The 5,873-nt window shown below is 38.5% G+C and overlaps 1 pseudogene; it reads left to right on the forward strand.

Annotated features, from left to right (window-relative positions):
* Nucleotides 1–465: 465 nt before the first annotated feature.
* On the forward strand, nt 466–4,516 carry LOC141506509 (large ribosomal subunit protein uL4 pseudogene; annotated as a pseudogene).
* The last annotated feature ends 1,357 nt before the right edge of the window (nt 4,517–5,873 follow it).

Below are 5,873 nucleotides of genomic sequence, written 5' to 3' on the forward strand. Positions count from 1 at the left end.
GCTTTTTTTTTTCTAAACTCAAAAGGAAAGTAGTCACAGGGAGATTTAAACAAAGCACTAGAAATTATTGGGCAGAAAAGCTAGAATCATTCCTCAGTGAAAAAGTCCAGCTGTACAGAAAAGCTTCAGTACTTAATTCTTAATTCTATTCCTTAGAAAAATAGATTTCACATAGTAAGGTTATCTTACATTTTGAATTCAGTTCAATATTTTTAGCATTAAAAAACACAGAGGATCACACAGAATTCACCCTTTTCTTAGGTCATACAATCGAATACTAACCAACAATCATTTATTTAGTACTTAATATGTGCCAGATAACACCATGCTTAGTGCTGTGAATAAAAAGAAAAAGACAGTCTTTGTCCTCAAGGAGCTTACCATCTCATGAAAGAAGATAACACACAAAGAGAAGCTGCAATAGCAGAGAGAGTTGGTGGCTGGAGATAGGACCTGGAATGCAATATGGCTGAGAGATCAGAAAAGATCCAAGATAGTATAGTAAGGTAAGAAATGAAGAAAAATACAGTTAGCAGTTTCAGATTCCATTTCAGAATCAGTCAATAGCAGTAATTTGCAATGTTCTTTTTAATAGTGGGGAACAAGGATTACATATGTAATAGTGACAACTCTGGTTCCCATTGCCTGAGGACCAGAAATATTACATGTCCTCTCCCCCTTATACCTTCTTGAAAGTGATGCAGGAGCACAGATAAAATCACTGTAACCAAGATCAAAAGAAATGTAGTAAATTGGGAAACAATCTTTACAACTAATGATTGTGACAAAAGACTCATTTCTAAAATATACAGAGAACTGAGTCATATTTTAAAAAAAAGCCATTCCCCAATTGACAAATGGTCAAAGGATATGCAAAGGCAATTTACAGATGAGATCAAAGCAATCTATAACCATATGAAAAATTGCTCTAAATCATTACTTATTAGAGAAATGCAAATTAAAGCTTCTCTGAGGTATCACCTCACACCTCTCAGACTGGCCAATATGACCAGAAAGGACAATGATCATTATTGGAAGGGTTGTGGGAAATCTAGGACACTATTACACTGTTGGTGGAGCTGTGAACTTATCCAACCTTTCTGGAGAGAAATTTGGAAATATGTCCAAAAGGCAACAAAAATGTGCATACCCTTTGACCCAGCAATACCACTACTGGGTCTATACCCTGAAGAGATGATGAAAAAGGGTAAAAACATCACTTGTACAAAAATATTCATAGCAGCCCTGTTTGTGGTGGCAAAGAACTGGAAATCAAGTAAATGTCCTTCAAATGAGGAATGGCTTAGCAAACTGTGGTATATATATGTTATGGGACACTATTGTTCTATTAGAAACCAGGAGGGATGGGAGTTCAGGGAAGCCTGGAGGGATTTTCATGAACTGATGCTGAGTGAGATGAACAGAACCAGAAAAACACTGTATACCCTAACAGCAACATGGGGGTGATGTTCAATCTTTATGGACTTGCTCGTTCCATCAGTGCAACAATCAGGAGCAATTTGGGGCTGTCTGCAATGGAGAATACCATCTGTATCCAGATAAAGAATTGTGGAGCTTGAACAGAGTTCAAGGATTATTCCCTTTAATTTAGAAAAAAAAAACAGGGGTGGCTGGATGGCACAGTGGATAAAGCACCAGCCCTGGAGTCAGTAGTACCTGGGTTCAAATCTAGTCTCAGACACTTAATAATTACCCAGCTGTGTGGCCTTGGGCAAGCCACTTAACTCCATTTGCCTTGCAAAAACCTAAAAAAAAAAACCAAAACAGATATCTTATTGTCTGATCTTGTTATCTCTTATACTTTTTGTTTCTTCCTTAAGAATATGATTTCTCTCTCATCACACTCAATTTGGATCAATGTACAACATGGAAACAAAGTAAAGACTGACAGATTGCTTTCTGTGGGGGGTGGGGGTGGGGGGAGGAAAGTAAGATTGGGAGAAAAATTGTAAAACTCAAATAAAATCTTTAATAAAAAAAGAAAGAAAATGATGGACACAGGAAATGACATGTTGGACTTAAAGGTCACACCCTTTGGGACAGGAAAGACTAGAGTGTAGATGTCATCCATGCACAGACTATATTAGGCCACTCCCAGGAGGCTCCCCCCCCCTTGTGTATTAGAGAGTACCAGGAGCCAGGTGCTAAACCACTCCCCAAAGAGTCACCCTAGCCCAACCCACCAAATGCATTTAAGTAAGGGCTCCAAGGAAAGAAGGCCTTGTCTTCCTTCTTTCCTCCCTTTTGCCAGATGGCCACTTTCTCTAAACTACAATCTCATGCTCCCTGGGCTGGAGAAATAGGGCCTCTAGTCCATTCTCCCATACCCTCTGGTAATCTCACTTGAAACTGTGGTTTAGCCTGTCCTCAAGTTTAAGGCAGGTCTCTGCCCAGCCAGGTTTCCTGTAGCTTTCCCTCTGCATCTAGACTAGTCCATTGTTATTCACCCAGTCCTCAAGGTGCTTACAAAGCAACCTGTCTCTTCCATAAAAAAAGATTTTAATCTGTGAATTTTGCTGGTTTGTGGGGGGAAAAAAATCCTGAGCTATTTCAAATCCAGGGTGAGTCCTGAATTCTTTCACTTTCACAAGAGCTCTCAATCTTTATTGGCAGCACCAATTTCTCCTGCAACAAAAGGACCTTTAGGTATCTAGTCTGCTATTGGCTTGAGCCTCCACAGATAGTTCCCCATTTTTTGAATCCCTTGCACTCCAGCTCTATTTGGTCACTTAACAGATTATTTTTATAAAGTAGTATTTCCTTCAAAGGCATAGTGAAAACATAGTGAAACAGATTCTTGACTGGAAAAATAGCTGTGCTGAGGAGATCATATTTTTGCTCCTATTACGACTTGGAACCATTGGCATCACTGAGTGAATACAACACAAAAATAATACACCATCTGCTAAATTTTGGCAGCCCCCTTCCCTGTTGGCCCTAGTGCAGTCTAAAGGTCATTGAATTGAAGAAGTCCCAGAACTTCTAGTGACTGAAGGTAAGTAGAAGGGTAAGAAGAACAAGGAAGCAATTTTGTTCCATAAGAAGCTGAAGTCATGGAATGACTCCAAAAAGGTCTGTGCTCATTTGAGATTATGCCCAAAGGGTAACAAAAAATGTGCATACCATTTGACCCAGCAATACCACTTACTGGGTCTATACCCTGAAGAGATTATGAAAAAGGGTAAAAACATCACTTGTACAAAAATATGTATAGCAGCCCTGTTTGTGGTGGCAAAAAATTGGAAATTAAGTGAATGTCCTTCAATTGTGAGATGGCTTAGCAAGCTGTAGTATATGTATGTCATGGAACACTTGTTCTATTAGAAACCAGGAGGGATGGGAATTCAGGGAAGCCTGGAAGGATTTGCATGAACTGGTACTGAGCAAGATGAGCAGAACCAGAAAAAGATTGTATACCCTAACAGCAACATGAAAGGTGATGATCAACCTTGATGAACTCATCCCTTCAGTGCAACAACCAGGAACAATTTTGGGCTATCTGCAATGGAGAATGCTATCTTTATCCAGAGAAAGAATTATGGACTTTGAACAAAGACCAAAGACTATTACTGTCAAATTAGGGAAAAAAACCACCTTACATTATAATGTAATTTTACTATCTCATACTTTATTTTTCTTCCTTAAGGATATGATTTCTCTGTCATCACATTCAACTGAGATCAATGTGTAACATGGAACCAATAATGCCTTCTGTAGGGGGGGAGGGAAGCAAGAATGGGGGAAATTTGTAAAACTCAAAATAAATAAAATCTTTCTTAAAAAAAAAGAAAAAGGATCTGTGCTCCTCAGCCTAGGTAAGTTGGTAAGGGTAAAATGAGGAACCTCAGTGTCAGGGACCTGTCTTCAGAAACATTCCTGTTATCACTCTACTTAATGTGAGTAAACTGACTCTTTTGAGACTTGCTCCTGGGGGACATGTAGGGTAGTTCTGTATTTGGACTGAAAATGCCTTTTGCAAGTTGGATGAGCTGTACTACCCTGAAGAGTCACTACAATTTTTCCATGCACAAGATGAGCAATACAGACCTTAACAGGATTTTGAAGAGCATGGATATTCAGAAGACCTTTGGTGCACAATAAAAAAAGATTCATCCATGAATATTCAAGAAGAACCCACTGAAGAACTTGAGAATCACTGTGAAACTGAACCCATATGCCAAGACCAATGTGCAGGAACACAATTCCAAACAGGCTAAGAATCAGAGAAAATAAAAGAGCTGTTGCACTAAAGAATATTATGGAGGCAAAGAAAGTGGTAGAGGAGAAAAAGAGGAAAATACTTGAAGGTAATAAGAAGTTTCCAGGGCAGAAGAAATCAGCAGAAAAGAAGCTTAAGGAAAAGAAGCCTTCAGCAGCAAAGAAATCTGTGGTAAAAAAAAAAAACCTGCTGCACAAAAAAACAGCTGAGAAGAAGCCTCAGTTTTTCAATTTATCCTTTAGGCCCCCACATTCTATTATGTGTCATTATTTCTAAAGAATAAATATTCAAAGTGACTTTGGGGAAAAAGAAAACAAACACAAAAGCATAGTGAAAAGGAAAATCCAAACCAATCTCCCAGCACCTGTGAGCATAATTTTCCCTTTACAATACCTCAGTCTCTGTGGAAGGTGGAAGAATTAGATTCACAGTTTAACTCATTTCCAATAAATCATAGTGCCCCCTAAGTTCTAAGTCCAAACACTGGGCTTGAATCCTGTCACGCTGACTTCTCAGAATTTCCCTATGACTGACAGCAACATTTAGCCAGGGATCCAGCCTCCAAGGTTGCCATGTAAAACACCTGGATATGAGGACTTCATTGACTGCACTTATAACTGAAGAGGATAAACAAAAGAGGAAAATCCCAAATCCGTTTCTCAAACCCACAGGGATTAAGGGGTAAGGGTAGATAGGTAGGTGCATTCCCCAGCTAACTTAGTTCATGAATTCCATGGTAAGTAAATAGGACCATCACTTTTTGGATAATGTGGCAAAGAGAGTAGCACTGTCCCACTCTGGCATTTATCTTTAAAATACTTTAAAGCTTACTTTTAAGGTTTACAGGAAATTTCAAAGAGGAAAACCTCATTGGTAACCTATATTTTCTGTCATTTTAACTTTATATTTTAAGGTTTACAGTATTTAGGGTTTTATATATATATGTGTGTGTGAAATATCTATATCTATCTATATCTATATCATCTATATCTATCTATCTATATCTATCTATCTATATCTATATATATATAGATAGATAGATATATTTAGAGAAAGAGAGAGAATATGTAGTTTAGCAGAAGTTAAGGGAAAGAGCAAGGATAGTTGAAAGCCACAGATTCTTTAAGGGGATTAGCATCAGAACCTGAAGATGGGAGAAAGTGGGCCTTTGAGAAGGGGGCTTAAAGATCCATCTATGTGGGTTCATTTTTGTGAAGAACTCACCAATTCTCCAACTGAAGTATGGGATGGGTGGGAGGGTAATGAGTGGAATGTTCCCAATAAAACCATTTCAGGGTTAATAGTCCTAATGAAGTCCTCTCAGGGTTAAGAAATATTGAAGAACAATCATTTATTTATTTATTTATTTATTTTAGGTTTTTGCAAGGCAGTGGGGTTAAGTGACTTGCCCAAGGCCACATAGCTAGGTAATTATTAAGTGTCTGAGGTCGGTTTTGAACCCAGGTACTCCTGACTCCAGGGCCAGTGCTTTATCCACTGTGCCACCTAGCTGCCCCTTCTCCTTACTTCTTATGACTACTTTTACTGACTACTAGAAGGATAGTAGAATTTTTCCCATGAGAAAAACCTTGCATTACAAAGCTCATAAGCTTCCTCTTGATGATAAGTAGAC

This window comes from Macrotis lagotis, chromosome 1 (genome assembly GCF_037893015.1).
Source record: "Macrotis lagotis isolate mMagLag1 chromosome 1, bilby.v1.9.chrom.fasta, whole genome shotgun sequence".
NCBI lineage: Eukaryota > Metazoa > Chordata > Mammalia > Peramelemorphia > Peramelidae > Macrotis > Macrotis lagotis.